The following is a 20,678-nucleotide window of genomic DNA, read 5'->3' on the forward strand; positions in this document are numbered from 1 at the left end:
GGTTTGCAGGCAAACCCAGATCTCTGACTCTAACCCCATCTGCTTTCCCCCACTTCAGCCTTAGAATCTCCACATTTGATTTATTCTTAATTTAAACCAATCAGCATTATTCCTATTTTACACAAGGCTTAGAGAAAGAATAATTATACTCTTACGTTTATAGCACCTCCGAGGAGCTCTGCTTTAGAACAGAAAGGCAAATTGTTGCCCTCACCTTTCCTCTCTGCAAAGGCTCAAATCTTGGTTCAGATAAGGGAGAGCAGGAGAATCATGGAGTCTCATCACTTTGCTGTGCCCATCGGTAATTGTTCTAAAGGTTCTCAGGTGCGGCTGAGGGAAGCTTTGGGGAGCAGCTGGCCTGTGTGAATACCCGGCTAGAGCTCTCTCTGCGGAGCCCACCCAGTGGCCAGCTCTGCTGCGAAGCTAGCCTCCCCTGAAATCATTACCACCGTCACCACCCTCCTCATGACACCTGCGGCTTCTTGTGAATCTATCATGGGTCCCCCCCCATGCTCTTTACAGGCATTATTTCTGAACCCCATTTTGCACGTGGAGAAACTGAGGCTCAAAGGCATCTTAACACGCCGGGAGCTCGTCCAAGGCCAGCGAGCTCTAGAGGTGGCATGCCACCCCACCCCAGGGTTCACTCTGCTCAGTCTTACTTGCACCATCTCCCCCTGGGGTGTGAAAAGGTGGGTGAAACACACCACATTCCAACATGGCAGCTGGCTCCCCGCAAGCCTCGGGCCGCTCCAATCCATCAGCACAGGAATTATTAGACTGTGGGAGGAAGAAGGCAGAAGGGCTTCCAAGTATGCTGGTATTTAAGCAAAGTTTCCAAAGGAAGCTGGAGCTGCGCGCCCCAAAATCTGGAGACAGAAATCTGAATTTGTTCTAAAGTCAACAAAGGAGAAAGCCCCCTGCTGAGGAGGGGACAAGCCTTGGCCAGAGAACAGGTTTCATGTGAAATTATTTTTTGTGGGCGGAGAAGAGAAGAAAAGAGCAACAGAAGCCTTGGGCTAGGAGTCATGCGTTGCTGCTTGCATAAGCAGCTCAGCTTTTCTCACTCCCCAAAAAGAACACACACACACAAAGTCACTCCCCAAAGAGAACGGGGAAAAAAAAAAAAACCCACAAAGCCAACCTAAGCTGATGCATGAACTGGGCCCCACCAGGATGAACCCCAACACTTGCTCAACAGAACCCAAGCCTCGTGGCCCCTGAGTGCACTCTCCCAGCCACCGTGTAGCATCTGCCCAGGCGGACTGAAACCAGGAGGGACAAGAAAAGCTCCCCCGAGGAATGCTCAGAGGCAGGGCCATTGTTCACAAGGTGCAGAGGAAAAGCAGCTGGTTCCCTTTTTCCTTAGATAGTTCCCAGGATTTTTTTATGGTTCTTCAAGTGAAGGGGAGTGCCCACGTACAGGAGGAGCCAGCTGCTAACGAGGACGGGGACCGTCCGCCTGCTGGCCCTCCTGAGTCCGGAATAACACTCAGCAAAGGACGGAGGCTTCCAAAGATGGCTTTGCACAGGATAGATGATCCGGCCCTAGAATTCTGCCCCAGGGGTTTACTGCTATGTTGATAAGCTCTCTCTGAAACTGAGTAAATTAAAACCATCAACTTTCTTTTGCTCCCCATTTTGTGGGTCAGAAATTTAGAAAGGGCTCAGTTAGGTGGTCGGTTTCTTATCCACATGGCATCCGCTGGGGCCACCAGGGCTGATGGGTCCCCTTCCCTGGTGGCCCCTTCAGAATGGTGACTCCGTGGCTTCTGGCCTCTCTCTCTTGTCTTTCCATGTGGCCCCTCGTCCCCCAAGACTCCTCAAAGCATGGCTCCCTCAGGGTGACAGACACTGACGGGCTGCCCTAAGAGAACTTAGAGAATGCTGCACACATTCTTCAACTCCAAACTAGGATTTTTATTTCATCCTTGGTATCATAACAACCACAGGACCTGAATGCCGTGAGAGAAGAGACCACATCACTTGTACACAGTTTCATGTTTGCCCAGCAGCCAGCCATTGCACAGAGTGAATGAATTAATGAATGAATGAGTGAATGTCTAAAAGAGTGCCAAGTTGTCAAATCAGATAAATTTCAACTCGCTTCTCAAGTAAATATGACCTTCTGCCCTTGTAAGGGGCATCCACATGGCATCAAAATCGAACGTCCCTGAGGATCCTGTAATTTGGGAATCAGGAGATATAGACAGGAACGCGGATCTTCCTTGTCTTGCACTAGGTAAATCTCTCTCTCTCTTTTATAATAACAGCTGAAAAAATAAATCAGGACCAAGATTTTGGTAAATCAGTTAAACTTTCTTCAGCCACAAAATAAGGAAACTAACAGCTCCCCTGCCTCCCTCACAGGGGTGGGTGAGGATAAAATAGCCCAGCTGCAAGAGTCACAATACATAGGAAATGCTTTGAAGGCCGTGAACTGTCCTGTAAACGGTGGGTATTATTTCTCCCGCATTTTGGAAGGCTCCCCCCTACAGCCCAGAGTACAGATGAGAAGAGCTACCCAACCTTTCCACTGTCCTGGTGGTTCTTTTTTTTTAAAGATTTTATTTATTTATTTGACACAGAGAAAGAGACAGCTAGAGAGGGAACACAAGCAGTGGGAGTGGGAGTGGGAGAGGGAGAAGCAGGCTCCCCACTGAGCAGAGAGCCCGATCCCAGGACCCTGAGATCATGACCTGAGCCGAAGGCAGACGCTTAACAACTGAGTCACCCAGGTGCCCCTGTCCTGGTGGTTCTACGAGGCAGCTACGATGACTTTCATGGCCAGGATTGGGGTGCAGGGGAGCCGCACAGGGTGGGAACCTGCCTGAACCAGGCATGAGGGTCCGAGGCCAACCAGCAACCAGGTGGGGACCCTGAGCAAGGCCCGGCCCCTCTCTAGATGCGACAGTGGCTGCTGACCAGCTCCCCGAAGCCGCACCTCCCACCAGCCGTGAGTTCCAAGGGGAGCTCCGAGCGGCAGGCTTGGCCAGGCAGTGGCAGGACCATGCTAGGGAACAGAGGCCTTCCTGCCAGGCTCTGTCTGCAAACCTCAAGGCAAGGTACCCACAGAAAAGCCAGTTCATACACCTCCTTAATGAGAAAGGAAAGCAGAGGCTGACAGAGATGAGGGAGAGAAGAGATTCAGGGCCAGGGCCCACTCCGCTCTGCTCCGTGCCAAGGCTCCTGAGAGTTTGACATTTGGAAAAGATCTGGCCTGGTGGAGCCAAGGATTTGGGACAGGGCTCTTTCCGGCTCCCGGGAGTGTCAAGAAGAAGAGAAGGAGGAGGAGGAAAATGACTCAGCTGAAATGAAGAGAAATGTATTTTTAAAAAGCGAAACGATGAAAGGCACAAAGGAACAAAATGGAGCCGCAGGATGGGGTCCAAATGCCTTCTCAGAGGAAGTGGGACGAAGCTGCAACAAGCTTGAGAGCTCACTAGGGTTTCCAAACCAAGAATAACACCACGAAAATGAAGAGAGTCTTCGGGGCCGGCCAGGTCTGTGGTCCTCAGGGGCTGGTGCCCACCTCTGCAGGAGAGATGCTGAAAGCCACCCAGCAGGTCGGAAGCTTCTCCACACTTTTGATTCGGACAATGGAGTGAGTTCTGTGACAGAGGAGTCGGGGACAAAGGTGACCTGGGGCTCGGTAGGGCACCTCACAGGGGCTGGAGTGCCCTAGGACTCCTCCCTCGCTCTCTTACATCCACAAAACCATCGGGGGCCCCCGCAAGGGAGGGGGGTGGAAGGAGGCACCCTCCTCAGAGGCTGACACACTCCCTCCCCTCCGACAGCCAAGGTCAGATGACCCCGATTGCAAAAGCTTCATCTTGAAATATTCAGTGGAGAGCAAGCATGATAATGAAAAGAGATGGGAGAACGAAGAGAAGCCCAGCTCTGCGTCTCCCTTCCCCTGGGTCATCTGGTAAGTGCTGGGTTCACGAGGGGGTTCCGCCTCCTCCCAGGCATGGAACTCCGTGGAAACTCATATTTCCAGAAAAGGGGAGGTTGGGAGGAAGAGTTCAGCTCAGTATGGGCTAAGAACTGTAACCCCTCACAGGGTCTGTCAATCCTGCCACTGTTTTAAGGCTCTGCCAGCCTCCTCTTATGCAGGGCTTCCTGTCACTGGGGAAACCATCCACGGGTGTCTTCCTGGGAGGATGCAGAAGCCAGTCTGGCAGGGAGCAGGATACAGAGGAAGACCCCGGGAGGGGTCAGCGGATCAAACCCCACTGCCCCAACTGTCCTGGAGCAAGTCCTCCCCTGCCCCTTGTAAGAAAACGCCCTGATTATATCCCCTACATTCTGACAGAAAATAGGAAACCAGCAGAGAATTCCTGCCCTCCCCCGAGACCCTACATCATCCCAAAATCTTCAAGAAGAGAAGCCATTCCTCTGACCCATTCAAACAACTACCGGCATGGGAAGGGGACTTGGGGACTGGGGGTGGGAGGCCCTCTGGCCTCCTAGTGGCTGTGGCTCTGCAGAGGAAATGGGCCAGCTGCCCTCTCAAGGCCCTTCCCTGCTGGGCATGAATGTCCTGGGAGTCTTCTACCAGCCTCTGGGTTTCTACAAAGACACCCACAGGCAGAGACGGAAGTAACCTCCATACATATGTTTCCAGGGCCTGTGGCCTCAGAAGCTGTGTCATGTAGGGGAAGCAGAGACGGAATTGAATGTGCCAGAGATTTGTTGGGAAAAGGCTGGAGCTGGAGCCGGCAGGCAGAGCCTCAGACCACAGTGCAGGCCTGACACCTGCAAAGGGGGAGGAGGAAGGAGGGCTGGGTGAGACTGCAGTGACGCTCTGAGAAAGTGACAGTCAGGGTATGGGGACCGCAGCACGAGGCGTGCCGCTAGAGGGGGGCTGTGTTGAGCAGGAATGTCCAGCTCAGTTCCCCATCCCCGTGTGTCAGTCATTGCTGAGAGCAGCCTGGGGGGAGGGTGGCTTAGCCTGGACGCTGTGATGGGCCCCAAAGGAGAGGGAGGTGGAGGCTGAGCTGCCCACACTGTACAGCAGGGAGAGCTGGGCAGCGTGCTCCTGCCGCGACTTCATGGCCCACACTTTTTAAAACAGCTTTGAGTAGGGCACTATACTCAGTCCTTGAGCATGGTCCTACCCAAGCCCAGCCCTTGGGCAAGAGGCTCCACGGGTTATTGTGAGAAACGAATAAGAGAATGAATATAAGATTAATTTTCAAGCTAGAAGACCCACACTAGAGGTTCACAAAATTGTGGCTCACAGGTCAAATATTGCCTGTACATGTATTTGGTTTGACTCACATGTTGATTTTTTTAAAAGCCAAATTAGTGGCCAGCACGTACAAGCCATAAAAATCCAGATTTCCAGCTTCTCTTCAAGAATAAAAACATCCACCAATCCCAAGTCTTCTTTTCAGTTTACCACAGTCCTTACCACTCCCTATTGTCTTACACCCTACCTGTTGCACTAACATACTTGATGAGCCTGGCCCCCGTAGACCACCTGCCTACACTCATGGATGCATCCAAGCCATTCACGGTTATTCCATTTCTTATGGGGATATAAAGAGGCACATTCAGAAAACCTAAACAGAGTGCCAGGAAATTAAAATACAAGCAAGAAAAACAATAAAACAACTGAGAGATCGATTTGGAAAAATCCCTCAGGAAGAGTCGAATTATGGAAGAAAAAATATAAGAAAGGAGATCAGTCTCGGAGACTTAACATCCAAACAGCAGGAATTCTAGAATAAGGGAAGAGAGGAAATAGTAGGGAGAAAAGAAACAGTATAGAACTGAAGGACAGGCCTTGTCAGACTGAAAAGGCCTAAGGAGGACCCAAGACAGTGAATGAAAAACTACCCCACAAGATGCATTTTTGTGACATTTCTAAACTCCTAGGAATAAAGGAGAAAAATCCCAGAAGCTTCTAAGAAGCAGGGGGAGGAGTTACATAAAAAGAATCAAGAATCAGCATGGCCCCGGACTTCTCAAAACTTCTTGAAGTTTTAGAAGCCAGAAGACAAAGGAGCAAGGCTTCAGCATGCTGAGGGAAGTAATTCTACACCCAGTCCGATCATCAATTAAGTGGGAGTACAATCCAGATATTTTATAAAACATGCAAAGTCTCCAAAAATTTCCTTCTCAAATATCCTTCCACAGGAAGTTCCTGGAGGCTGTGCTCCACCAGAATGAGGGAGTAAAGTGAGAACAAAGACATAATCAGATCCAGGAAGCAGAGATCTAGCACAGGAGAAAGGGAAGGGACTTCCCAGGATGACCGTAAGAAGGGTCCAGGGGAAGCAGAGCAGGGGACAGAGGGGACTGCAGGTGACCACTTCATGGTACTGTCAGGGGACTTAGGGGTGAGTTAGTGATGGTTAAATTAGTTACAAGAAACGAAGCAAACCAAAAATGAGCAAAAGGCGTGAACAGGCATTTGACAAAAGAAGACGTCCAAATAGCTAATAAGCACATGAAAAAGACACCAACAACATTAGTCATTGGGAAAATGCAAATTAAGGCCACAAGGAGAATCACTGTCCACCCAGAAGAATTGACAAATTAAGAACGACAGACAATCCCAAGTGCTGAGAAAGCGGTGAAGCAACCGGCCCTTTTATATGCTGCACCTGGGGGCACAAACGGTGCCTTATGACCACTCTGGAAAGCTCCTACAGGTAAATATCTATCCATCCTATGGCTGCAACCCCACGCCTAGGAACATGTCTACAGAAATGAGTACACAGAGCCAGAAAAATGCTAGTACAAGAATATTCAGAGTAGCTTTATGTGTAACTGCCAAGAACTGGAACCAGCCAAATGTCCACAGATAAACAAAGTGTGGTATTTCCATCCGAGGACTTCCACTCAGCATTAAAAAGGAACAAATGACTGAGACACACAGTCACACAGATGAATCTTTAAAGCATGAGAAGGGTAAGAAGCCAGTCAGAAAAGAATACATGCGGGATGAGTCTAGTGATAGAAGGTTAAAAACAGGAAAAACAAGTCTATGGAGTTGAAATTCAAAATAGTGGTTATCTCTTGCGGGGAGGAGGCAGGGACAGGCAGGTGCTCACTGACAGGGGCACGAGGGAACCTTCTGGGATGCCATAGGTCTGATGTATTGTGGGTGAGAGTCGTTAAGCCGGACACTTGAGGTACTTACGTTTTACTACATGCGATTTATTCCTCAATAAAGTCTTGAAAGGAAACTAAACAAATCAAAAAGAGGCATCATTAATTCCATGAAAAGTAAAAAGTTATATTTAAAAAGAAAATGTAATCGTGGCACACTCCCTGTAGTATAGACTGAGCTCAGCTATAAACAGCAATTACCTGGTGGTGATAATGGATAGATACACGACCCATGGATTCAACCAGAAGCCATACTGGCTGGATAGGCAGGAGGGCAGTGTGTATGGGAGGGTAGCTGAGGGTTAGGGGATGAGCAAAGAGAGCTAAATTCTAATATTTCATAGTAGGGAGTCAGAGATAATGTCTAAAATCAAATAAAGACATAGCAGCAAGGCAGGTTATCCAGACATCTGGAGGAAAATACTGGAAGAAAGAGCTAAAGGACAGCAAGCGGTCGTTGGTGGGGAGGGGTGGGGCAGGTAATTTGGATCTGCTAGAATTGGGTTTGGCAGAAGGAAACAGAAACGCAAAACAAAATCCCTTCATTAAACCAGAAATGCATTTCTGTGCCAGGTAAAAGTCTGAAGATAAGTAACTCAGGGCAGCTCCACAAAGTTCTCAAAGACTCTGGCCCCCTTTTCTTGTTACTATTCCACACACGCGGCCTCTGGTTTCAAGATCACCTTAGAGTTCAACGCGACTGCTCCAGCTCCAGCCATCAAATCCGTATTCCTGCCAGCAGGATGGAAAAAGGGTGCATCCCCGTTGTCTTTTCAGGATGTTCCCCTGACGTGAGCACACAACACTTCTGTGTCAATCTCACTGGCCAGAACTAAGTCCCATGGTCACTCCTCATTGTAAGGGACGCTGGAAAAAGATCATCTCTGTTCTGGAAAGCCACGTGCCAGCGATGGAAAAAGGAGGCTCTGCCAATAGAACTTGTGTTTAAAATTTTTAACTATATATAGGTACTACTTAGCTAAAAGTTAAAATCTAAAAGGAAAGAAATAGCACAAGCAGCCACCAGTCCCGTAAAGAGTGGTTTTGCTTGGTGGCCCAGCATGGCAGGCTCATTGGTCCTGAGGACACACCCGGGCAGGTGGCTGAAAACACCTCGTGAGAGCAGGCATGGCATCTCGAGCCTCCGGCCAGGGCCCGGCGCCCGGAAGCAGGCCCGCAGAAGGATCCCCGAGAAGCTGGCCTGATGGAGAGAAGGCATTGGGTGGCACGCACGAAGTAATAACCTACCGCCCGACCGAGCAACTGCTTGACAACAACCTTGCCGGGAGCCCCAAGCTCCGAAATCTTTCCTCAACTTCCACATTTAGACTGGTGTTCGAAAAAGAGAGAGTTGCACGGTGCCCTGGAAAGATGGAAATTGTTATTCCTCCTTTACAGATAAAGAAAGAGACGCCCAGAAGTTAAGCAACTTCCCCAGGTCACCACAGCAGTTGCCGAGACTTGACCTCAGGAATCCCCGAGACCGAGTCCCGGTTTCTCTCCTCCACGAGACAGGCGCTCCTCCAAGGGGCCTGGCGGCCACCCGCAGCTTTTGGATTCTCTGCAGGGCCACATCAGGCCTGTCAATAAGTCACAAGAAGCAGTGACTCATCTGAAGACAAGATAAACAACAGGGGGGCCCGGTGGGATGAGAGGCCCTGTTTCCTAGGAAGCTGCTTTCTGCAGGGCTGCGAGAGTACACAGTCGGCCGGCAGGAACCCCTCTGCAAACACCAGCGCAGCAGTCTGCAGACAAAGAGAAAATGCTGCTGTACCAGAAACGCGCTGCCGAGCTGGGAGCTGCCGAGTTATTTCAATCCTGAAAAGGGCTTTTGTCAAGCCTGGGCTACGAGCCTGAGCGTATAGAATTCTAAGCCTTTCCCTTCCAATCTCTCCGAAACCAGAAGGAAAAGTCATTCTCTGCTGCTTTAAGGATAGTTATCCGCTGCCTCCCGTCCGAGGATCTCAACATGTTTCACCAACATTTCTAGGTAAAACTGCAGACCCCACGAGTGACTCTGGGACAGTCATTTCCTCTCCCTGAACCCCAGGTCCGGGGGAGAAGCAGATGGTTCTCAGGGAGACGGAGGCAATTTGGCAGAGCGCAGAAAGAGCTTACTGCCCACCCCCGCCGAACCCATCTTGGCCAGATCTGTCTGGATGCAATGGGCCCCTGCGGACCACCCAAAGCCCAGAGCCCAGATGGCCCGACAGGAAAGTGGCAGGCAGGTTAGGGAGAACCTGGTAGACAGAAATAAGCAGAGGGCAAGGCGGAGTATGTAGAAGCCCGCAGGAGGGACCCAGGCCAGGGCTCAACACCTGCAGAGACCCAGGTCAAGGCAGGACCCCACGCCCAGGAAGAATCCCCTATGGGGCAAGAGATCCAGGGAGAAGTCAGTCGAGACTTGGTCATCAGGAAACAGGCCTGCTGAGCTCCAGGTCAGAGCAAGGTGATATAATGCTGACTCAGCCAGAGAGACCTTAGAGAATTTTCACACTCCCTGACAGGTCATGGGATCGATATCTGGGGCTGCCGCTGAGGCAGCTTCCAAGGTTCACAGGCTACAGGACTGGGAGCCTGGGAGGCAATTCAGGCTGCCTGGTTCCCCACCTCCTTCCCTCTGCTTACAGGTCCCCCTTCTCCAAATCATCAGAGGCTAAGCAAGGGACCTCCGAACCAGCCCTGAGACCATGACAGCAGCCAGAACAAAGCCCCTGCTCCTGCATCACCCCTTTCTGGACTCCTCCGGCTTGAATGGGCCTTCCTAATGCATGAGTTTTATCTCTGACCCAATTCAAATGTTCTATTGTTGTTTTCAAGTGACTTACCCTCACTCCACCCCACCACCCAGCACAATGCCATTTACTCAGAAGAGCCCGGTAAGTATCTTTGTTTTTGACGTGGCTTGAAAATAATCTAGTCATGGAATTTTAAAAAGAACTGTATGAGAAAATGAGAATATATAAATAAGCACGAAATGATGCCATGCAAAGAAAAGTTGTAAATTCTGAGGAAGTATTGAAAATACAAGTGAATCAGAAAGAGGAGCCATTGATCTTAGAGAAGGGGAGTTTTGAAACAGCCTGTAGGAGAAAAAGAATTTGGACTTACATAGTAGAGTAATTTTGGTTCGAGCAACAGCGATCTAGTTCAAAGTAGCTTAAGCCCAACAAGAAAATAAAAAGGAAGGAAGGCAGGGAGGGAGGGAGGGAGGGAGGGAGGGGAGAGAAGGGATGAAAGAGAAAAGAATAGGGCCACTGTATTGCTCAGGCGATGGGACGCAGGCACGGCTAGATCCAGGTGCTCGAATGACAGGTTATCAGGAAACTGCCTCTCTCCATTCTGCTCTCCTCTGTGTTGGCTTCATTCTAAGGCAGGCTCCCTCAAAGGTGGCTTCCTAGACTTAGACCTTACAGTTTTGTCACCCCCGTAGGAAGAGAGCAGGTAGTTGAGAGGGGATTAAAAAAAAAATACTGTGGTTGTAAAGAAATTACAGGGGTGGATTTGCCACTGCTTCGGCTTCGCCTGGAGTACCCTCACTAAGACATGTGTCCTTAGTTTACCTGGGGACACAGACTCACCCCTGCAGCCAGCAAGGTGTGGCGCTCTGATTGGCTAGGCTGAGTCACGGGCTCACCCCGGGAATCATGGAGGAAGGCCAACCCCACCCTAATCATGTGGTAGGAGATTTCCCTAAAGGAAGTCAAGATGCCGCTGCCAAGAGAAAGGGGAATGGACACTAGGCAGCAAAGCTCAGCAGAACCCTACAGGCACAAGTAGCGGAGTGATGGGAGGCTGGGTGGACTTCACACTAATGGTTCCTGCATCTGGAGTCCAACACTCCATCTAATGACCCCCCTCCCACAAGGCAGTCGTAGGAAGGTACCCAGCTCCCTGCCTCCCCACAGGAGAGTCCCAAGTGAAAGCCGAAGTTCCTGAAGAGAGCTTGGGGCTCCCAGAGCCGGGACAGATCTGCCCCACTCCCCTCCCCCCCTTGCGGCCCGCCACCTGCTCTGGCCAAGACTGCCAGCTGTGGAGTCTCCCCACCACCAGCAGGGAGGCCTGCAGGTGTCCAACAGCGGCCCCGGAGGCCCGGAGCCCACACCTGCATCCTCTGCGGCCACCAGACCCCACCAGGGCCCTCCCAGCAGCAGGCACACGGATGCTCACATGTCCTTCCAGCAGAGCGCATGCCTGCGGGAGCCCAGAGGAGGGCATCAGCAGTTCTTGCTCTGCCATTCCCTTACACATTTTTAACCTCCTGGACGAAAGAATTCAATCCGGCTTGTCTGCCTCTCCCCACAGACCTCAGAATCCAGCCGGAGCCAGTATGTCACACTTCCTGCAGCAGCCCAGGGGTCAGGAGTTCACCCGCTGAACCACTGCCTGGGGAGCGGGGGTCTTAATAAGCATTACATCCTCCCCCAAAGCTCCAACAGCTGTGTTCCCCCCCTCCTCGCTCTGAAGGGAAGAGACCAAATAAAGCAGCAGGGGGAATTACGTGTGCAGAAAAGCTCAGCGTGGGATTCCGAGTCCAAAGGTCAGACTCTCAGTCAGGACTCCGAGCAGGTCATTTTTTGGTTTCTGCCTCAGTTTTCCCATTGGTAAAATGGGGCTGAAAAAGATCATTTCAAGAAAGTGAGCCAGGCTTTGATACAGTTCTCCATCCAGGTTCTGCTGGGTGGGACTTTCTAGAACTTTCTAGACTCCCAACCCCACCTTAGGAGAGAGAACCACAGTCTGGCCCAGCTTGCATCTTCAGTTCTGGGTCTACGCGGGGCACTGGATAAAGCAGAAATCTGGAGGACGCAGCCACCAGCTGTAGGCTTATGGCTCCCTAAGCATTTCTAAGAGGAGACCAGAGGCTGGCAGAAGGGCCAGAGCAGGGCAGCCCACAGTGCCCCAAAACTCTAGGGCCTAGGCTCCTACATTGTGTCTGGGAACACCTCTGAGGATTCACGACCTGCCGCTCAGAGCATTACATATATTTATAAAGACAGCAACAACAGGGAGATGGAGAGGCTACAAAGTTTAAGGAGAAGGATGAAAAGAACTAAATATATGGCTAGGTCAGAACAGGCAAGAGGGAGGTGGTTCCTGGCTGGTAGTCTAGAACTCAAAAGTTATTCCTTAGAAAAATAACAATAATTAGAAAGAGAGAAAATTAAAAGAAAAAAAGTCTGGATAAAGCACGTTTTATGCGCCAGGCTTGGGAGCATACAACTACTTAGCAAGGCCAGACCCCACTTTGGAGCAAGACTAACTATAAGGCCTTTGTATACAAGGTGCTTCAAAAGGACAGACCTAACAAAATCACTAAAATGGGAATTAGGGCAAGTTCTGGCAATTGTATTAGACAATTTTGGTTGCCAGTGGCAGCAGCCCAAATCAAACTGGTTTAAGCCAGCAAACGGAATATACTGGCTAAAAAGGTCAGGGTTCCAGCTTCAGGCATAGCTGGATCCAGGCTCAGACGGTGCCATGAGGACTCAGCCACCTCCTCTCCATCTCTCAGGCCCGATTCTCTCCGTGCCAGCTTCATTCTAGGTTCCAGGTGGCATCCCTTGGATGCTGCAGGCTTACAGCCTCCTTCCTACTGGCATTCACAGAGGAAAAAAGAGTTTCTCCTTCCCAAGGGTTCTCACTGGCCCATTTTTTGTTTTTTTGTTTTTTTGTTTTTTCCACAGTCACTGTGGCCAGGGAGAAGAAATACACTGCTCAGAACAGAACCACATAGGAAGTGTCTGATATGAGTCCGGAACTCTGAGAGAAAGGGTTGGACTGGAGATTTAAAAGGGATTCATTGGGATAAAGATAGAGCCAGGATTGCCAGCTTTGCCATTGCCCAGCTGTGGGGCCTTGAAGGAGTCAGTGTCCCGCTGTGAATGTCCCACTGTGAACCTCTGTTTCCTCACCTGTGAATGGGGTTGACAGTGCCCGCTGCAGGGGCTGCTATGGAGACAGAGCGAGATGACCTTTGTACAGTAGCTAGCACGGAGCACGCTGCATTAGTGCTGCTATTCCTTTTTCTATCTCCCATTTGTTTCTTCCTTTAGTTTCCCTTTACCCTGTTTCTACCTTAAGGCTGCCAGAGGCTAGCTACCCCTCAGCACTACGCAGTGCCCCGGGAAGGGCTGCAGTAGAGAGATGGAAAGGGGCCGGGCTATAGGGCCTCATGACACCCATCCCTCCATTCACTTCAATGTGCCCCATCTTGCAGCTGAGGCTGGGAGGCAGGGATGGGGCCTGCCAGGTGCCCCCGAGGGGCTGAGGCTGGGGTGGGATTCCTAGGGGCAGGGGCTGGGGCTGGAGCACGAGTTTCCACCCGAGGCATCTTGAGCTATCAAGAACCACAGGGCCAGGAAAAGGACCACCGGGGAAGCCAAATGCAGAGCCCCCGAGCACACATCCCTGGTGTGGAAGCATCAAGACGGGAACGGATGGGGGCTGCCAGGTGAAGAAGGTGGGAACAGGAAAGGGAAGCAGAGGGAAGAGATAGAGAAGCGACCTTCAGAATCTGATCCTCAGTAAAGGCCAGGGAAACACAGCCGGGGAGCTCACAGGCCAAGTCAAGGCCAACCCTGAGTTCTAGGAGATTGGAGAGATTCTTTGAATTCAGAAAAACATCAGGATAACTCTACCCACTGTTCCTGGAAAGGGCCACACGATGACAGTAATCATGGCCCAGATGTGGGTGGGAATCCAGTGAGGGGCAGTCACAAGGAAGAAAGAGCAGGCCACCAATTCTGGGAGGCCCTTCCTTGCCTTGTCTTGCCTCTTCAAGCGATTCTTTTCACCGAGAACCCCCTCCAGCCCGGCCCGAACACAAGCAGAGCCGCAGAGCAGGGAGGTGTGCTCGCACAGAGGGTCTGCAGACCAGCCGTGACAGATGACTCCAGCTTCCTGTCGTTTCTGGCTTGCAGGGCTTTGGGCGGGTCTCATCTCCTAGTTTGGAAAGTTGGAGTGACCACCGGTGCCCTCCGAGCAGTGGCGGGGCCTTGGGGGGCTAGGATCCGGCAGAGATGGCAGCGAGAGCCGTGAGCAGAGAGAAGCTTCGGGGCTCCCCCACCGCTCCACCCACCAACCACAGGGTCCCCCCAGAGCAAGAACAGCCCACCCGGGAGCCCGGGGGGCAAAGACTTCTACTCTTCCTCCTCAGGTCCACCCCTGGCAGCAGACCTCTGGCATCTCTGGCCTTCTGTGATTCAGAATTCCTCAGTACAGCTCGCGGGGAGACGGCTATGCGGCTGAGTTCAGGACCTGCGTCTTAGAGCCGTCTTGCCTGAGTTCAAATACTGCCTCCAAGTCTCGATTAGCTGTGTGACTTTGAGCGAGTCATTTTCCCTTTCTGGGCCTCAGTTTTGCCATCTATAAAATGGTGATCACAATAGCTGCCGTGGGGGCGCCTGGGTGGCCATTCGTTAAGCATCTGCCTTCAGCTCAGGGCGTGATCCCGGCGTTCTGGGATCGAGCCCCACATCGGGCTCCTCCCCTGGGAGCCTGCTTCTTCCTCTCCCACTCCCCCTGCTTGTGTTCCCTCTCTCGCTGGCTGTCTCTCTCTCTGTCAAATAAATAAATAAAATCTTTAAAAAAAGAAAAGCTGCTGTGTTCAATTACATGAGCTCAGCGGCCAGCACATAAAAATCACTCGGTGATGGTCCCTGCTGTTACTGACGTTGTTGTCATTGTTTATCATCATCATCATCATCATCATCATCATCAGGCTCATGGGTGAAAAGAGGTCTCCAGCAAAGTATTTCAAAATCCAAATTCAAGAGGCCGCTTACCACTTAAGAGTTTTATTGTTCCTTTGACGTTGCTTTATCACTCGTTGATCATTCCCATCTTTCTCCTTCCTTGTCTCCTGGGCACCTTCTTTGCAACACGGCCCAAATATCTGCCCTCTGTTGATCAGCAATACAAAAGTGGACATTAAAAGTCAAAGAAACAGGAAAAGCTAACACCAGACGGCGGTTCAAACAGACTGATGCGCAAACGCCGGCATCCGATCAAAGGGGCGCGCGCCCGGGGAGCTCCCGCCAGGCTCCACTCGGGTCCCCAGGGCTGGCTGGCGCTGACGGCAGTGCCACCGGTGCTGTTATCTGACACAGATCCCTCACCACATTTTCCGAGGGGTCTTGTAGACAACAAAAGAGCCAAGGTGGTCCAGGGGCCATGTGGCAGCAGGGCGTCATTCCTCCTCTATAAAGATGACATGACGGGTCTGCGGCCGTAAGCACAGAAGCCTCATCAAGCCCTAGAGAGGAATTTGTGCAGATCCTTCACCAAGCTCCTCCACCTGCATCCCCCCATTTGCCCAAGAATAGTGGGGCCCATTGGTGGGCCAGCTGGAGAAATCGAGAGGACAGCCCTTGACCTGAGATGAAGAGAGCAGTCTAGCAGGCAAGGGGAAGGACCTCAGGCCACCTCGGCAGCACGGGGCCCGAGCACCACCCATCCCCGGACTCACTGGTGTTCGAACAGAGCTGGACCCCCGGCATGGAGACTGAGAGGAACAGAAGGTGAGAGGGAGGCTGCGCAGAGGTGTTAGCACACAGACAGATGGAGAAAATCCAGGAAGGACTGGAAATGGTCCCTATCTTCACACCAGTAGGCCTGGACTCCGGGTTCCAACAGCAGAGCCTTCCCTTGTGGGCAAAGGTGACCAGAGAAGGGAGTAGTGGCTCCAGGGAGTGGAAGAGAACAGCAGGAAGACAGAGGTGCAGGGAAAGGTGGCTGAGAGGCAGGGAAGGGCAAGAGGATGGATGGAACAAAGAGGAGAGATGGAGATTACAATCCACCAAGTGTCTCCAACCATCCCGAATCCTCGCCTGTGTCCGCACGCTGCAGATGGCATGGATGGCTTCATCAGGTGTTACAGATGGTGCCCGCACAGCTCCAGGGGGCCCTTAAATGCTATGACCTCTGCCAGTAGCAGCCCCTTAGGTTGTGCAGTGAGCAGCCTGGGCAGCCTTATGACACCCCCCTGGGATGCATCGGTCCCCGCTGGGTGCTCTCCACCAACTGTATCTCTTTCACCTTGGCTGCCTCCACCCAAGCTTTGCCCCTGACATTGAGACAAAGCTATAGAGTGATCAGGAAAGCAAGTGGCAAAGCCCAAAGAAGGATGAACAGAGTCTGAAATGCCAAGTTCCAGACCTGCTGTCTCTCCCATTAAAGGGGCTGTGGCCCCATGTCAAAATATGTATGTATATATAGATTTATTGAATCCACTGCAAGGCAAAGGCCACCGCACGGGCCCCCACCTGTGCTATCCTGCTGGCAGCTGAGTTAGGGGCTACCCAGGCCCTCACTCATCGGGGGGCCCACTGTATCACAGGTACACACCTGCTGTGGCAGCCCCTCCCCTGCCCTAACCAGGACCCCCACCAAGCCAGGCTAGACCCAGCCCCACACAACTGAGGGAGACACGCTGGCCTCCTACCCAGCAAACATTCCTCTATGTCACCCCCACCTGCCCGCCCCTTCCTCCTGGATAACAAAAATGGCCATTGTTCAGACATCTTGCCAAGTAAAGCCACTCCCTCTCCCAGGCCCAGCAGATAAATTCTGCTATGTCTAAGCCAATCTTGGCCATCCTGTTCCTCTTTGCCAGTGAGAGTCCAGCAACAGTCATGTGACCCAACTCTGGTCAATGAGACGTAAGAAGTCTGCCAAGATTTTCTGAGGTTGCTGACCAAAAAATGAGCACAGCGGGCAATGCCCCCTTTGGCATCCTGCTCTGGGAGGATGTGCAGCCCGGAGCAGCAGCAGCCATCTAGTGACCTAGAGGTCACATGGAAGGCCCACATGCCAACATGCTAAAGATGGTGGAGTGTAAAGAAAGAGAGGCCCTTGATCTTCGAGGCCATGGTGGGGCTACTGAGCCAAACTTGGAACTGCCTTCTCCAGACTCTTTGTCCACGAGATAATTAAATTCTCTGTAGCTCAAGCCATTGTTGGTGGGTTTCCTGTTACTTGTTGCCAAAGGTAACCTTAATGAGACAACAGTAGGCAAGTTGCTTTCCCTTCACCCAGAGCCAAAATCCTGCCCTCCGTGCCTTCCAGGGCCCAGGCTGGAGGCGCTCTTGCCCACCAGCCCGAGCATGCACACACGCCCTACTTGAGAACTCCAGACTGCACCAGGCCTCCAGCAGGAGCAAGAACTGCGGCCTGGCCCCGCCTGTCATCGCATGACAGCCGCGAGCCGACCTGGGGTCTGTGGACTCCAGCTGCTTCTGTTCCCTCCTCTCACTAGTCAGCTGCTTCCTACACCAGCCACAACGTCCCTGTGCCTCCAATTCCTTACTTGTAAAATGAGAGTGATGATTTTTTTAAAACTGCCTTACTTGCTCACAGGGTATCATAGGATTAAAAAACAGACTAGGAGAGAGAATTGAGCAAAAGCATTCTGTGCATTTTAAAGTACTAGGTAAGTGTCAGAACTGTTACTAAAACAATATCTAGATGGAGAAGCACTTTTGGAAAAGCAATACTATACAAATATTAATTGTCATGGAAGAACCGTAGACTTTAAATGGGTGAATCGTATGGTGTGTGAATTATATCTCCCCAAACTGTTATTAGAAGACCACTGTGTGTGTGTGTGTGTGTGTGTGTGTGTGTGTGTGTGTGTGTGATCATTGTTATCAAAACCATTATTGTAACGATAGAAGGAGGCCTTGGAACAGGCAGGCCTGGGTCACTGCCACTTACTAGCTGTGTGACTTTAGGCAAGTCACTTTACTCTCTCTGAGCCCCATTTCGGCTCTTTTAAAATGGGGCAAATAATACCTAACTCACAAGGCTCGAAAAGGGTTAAACAAGATAATATATGCATTCCTGGCACAAAACAGGTGCACGCTAGCTTCAGTTCCCCGTCTCAGGAGATCCTACCAAGTCAATCTGACATTTTCTTCCCAGAACAGTCCAGAAGCACTGAGGTCCTTACAACAAACCACTGAATTAGCATGTCCACAGCCAGGGTCCGGGAGCTGCCTGTTCACAAGCACACATGGATCCTCCAGCTCATTCCTGGTCCCAGAGCTCTGCCATTTGCACAGGCCTATTTAGCACTCACCCGGTCAAGGGCCCCTGGTCCTGGTGTCCTGGCTCCTTGCCCCACACACCTCAAGGAGGAGGGCTGTTGTAGTCACTCCCATTTCCCAGGAGTTATCCAACGGAAGAGAGTATGTCAGTCTACCATGGTCCCTCCAAACCTCTCAGAACAGCCCCCTAACCTCTATTCCCCACTCCTTACAGATGAGGGAGAACAGGAGGCCTTGAACCTCAATTGGAGATCCATGCCGACTGCCAGCACTGACACCCTTCAGACCCGGCAGGTGCCTATACTGACAGCAGCCCCTCTAGGCCTTAAGCCTCTGGGCAAGGCAGGAGGGTCTAGAACCAAAACAGGCTTGATTTGGTGACTAGCCCAAGGACAGGTGTCCTGGACCCGACCGCCCAGTGGCCTGCCTGCACCAGCCAAGCCAAATCCAAGCACTTCACAGCTAGGCTCCTGGAGCTTCCACCATCCTAGCTGCTCCAGCTCCTCACTCTTCTCCCAGCACCAGCAAGGCAGTTCCATCCTGCACTGCATCCATTCCCCCAGTTCCACCTCAGGGCCTTTGCTCATGCTGCCCCCTAATCCAGAACACTGAGATTCTCATCTCCCTATTCAGTCCTCCCCTGTTTCTAAGCTTCACATGCTCCAAGAAGCCTTTCTTGATCTGATGGCCAGGATCCACTGTCCATCTCACAGTTTGAAACCCATGGTCATGGTCTGTAGTGTACATTCACTCAACTGATTCAATGTAATACACAATGTGCTGGGCGCTTTCTATGTACGAGGCAGCAGGACAGGCCTTATGCAAAAATGACACCACCCTGTGAGCGCACAGAGGACCGAAACACCATGCAGAACCTTGAGTTCATCACACCTTTCCAACAGGCGGACAACGGGAGCCATCCAGACAAGAGCCCCCTTCCACCTTTTCTCATCTGCCCTGCAGCCCAGAGGTAGGCTCACGTACCTTTTACAGACGAAGAAACTCAGGCTCAGAAACAGAGTGACTTGCTCTGATCACGCCAGTAAGTGACTGAAAGTGGATCCACACTCAGTCTGTGTGACACCCCCCCCCCAACCCACAGGCATTCCCTTTACATCAGCAGCCTCTCATTTCAATGACGACATGGTCATTGATTCGTTACCGTTTTATCACTTCTGTCTGGGCTCTCACCTGCCCTCCTCTCCCTGCATGGTGCACCCTCAGCCGCTGGACATTGTCAGCTTGCTTCTCTTCTCCGAAGATCTCATCTCCCTCTGCCTGTTTTTCTCCTCCCGTAGCTAGAGCCGCGAATTCGTTTCCTATTCCATAGCGCCACCTGGCGGTCATAGAGAGCACAGCGTGCTTTCGACCGAGTGGGCTAAGGGAGAACAGGCTCCGCGCCTCCTCGGTCCGGAGGTGATCGCAATGTCACACCGAGAGCAAAACCAGCGCTGCCCGCACAGCCGGCTCCACCTCCGCCCGGGACGCACATTTGCTCTGACTTCACTCCAACGCACCCTGCCCCCGTAGGAAACAGACACGGAAGCCTTCCCCTCCTCGCTCCGTGGTTTCCCGCGGTGCTGGCGGCTGCAGAGCAGAGTCCAGGACGGACCAGCGAACGCTGGCCCTTCAGTGGAGTGGCTGGTCAGCCCCAGGTCTACCCCAAAGCTGCCTCTTTCCTCTGACCCAGGAGGAAACACACGGAAAGCTGTCCCCATTCTTACATCATTTTAAATGATAAAGATCGAATATGAAATTGTACATACCGGCTGATCTCTAATTTTTTCTATATAAACTTTCATATGTTACAAAATTGTACTTTAAAAACCTGGACATATTATATACGTTAAAATGTTCACGAGGGTTATATGCAAGTGGAAGAATTTTTTGTATACTCTGTATATATTCCAACTTTTCCACAATTTATCATGGGGGTGGGGGGCAGAAAATATGCTTAAGCTCTTTGGAAAATGGCAAATGTTTCCCGTGATGCACTGGGGATCTGTGGTGTCGGAACTAGCTTCCAACATGAGGTTAAAAGCCCAGGTCACCCACTCAGTCTGAATATCTCTGGGTAAGTCACCTCCCTACCCTCCCATCCTGTCCTCTGTAAATGAGAAATCATCGTAGCTACCTACCTCACATGATCTCATGTATGTGAAAACACGGATATGGAATAAGTGCTCAATAAATGTTCTCTGAGTGAATAGTGTTTCATATACTTAGGATGGAGCAGTTCAATGCAAGTGCCAGAAACCCAGCTCAATCTGATTTAAGAAAAAAGAGAGGCAATTAAGTTACAACACCAAAAACTGAAAAGATTAGGGTTTCAGGCACAGCTGTATCAGGGTGCTTCAATGTTACTGAAGATCTGCTTTCTCCATCTCTCAGTTCTTTTTTCCCCTATGCTGGCTCAAGTCTCAGGCAGACTTTTTCTAACAGTAGTGAGACAGCCCTCAGCAGACCTCCACGCCCATTTCACCATCTTGGGACCCTTACCTGGGAAGG

At 51.3% G+C, this 20,678-nt stretch overlaps 1 long non-coding RNA gene across 3 annotated transcripts; it reads left to right on the forward strand.

The window, feature by feature from the left end:
* Positions 1-3,080: 3,080 nt before the first annotated feature.
* LOC103664481 lies at positions 3,081-14,508 on the forward strand. 3 transcript variants are annotated; one of them, XR_569039.1, is made up of 4 exons: positions 3,081-3,566; positions 3,798-3,928; positions 9,753-10,001; positions 14,046-14,508. It is a non-coding gene; the product is annotated as an uncharacterized LOC103664481 (long non-coding RNA). The 3 variants fall into 3 exon arrangements; XR_569038.1 differs by having other exon boundaries at positions 3,082-3,637; XR_569037.1 differs by having other exon boundaries at positions 3,084-3,604.
* The last annotated feature ends 6,170 nt before the right edge of the window (positions 14,509-20,678 follow it).

Source organism: Ursus maritimus, unplaced genomic scaffold, assembly GCF_017311325.1.
Source record: "Ursus maritimus isolate PB19 unplaced genomic scaffold, ASM1731132v1 scaffold_15, whole genome shotgun sequence".
NCBI classification, from domain to species: Eukaryota; Metazoa; Chordata; class Mammalia; order Carnivora; family Ursidae; genus Ursus; species Ursus maritimus.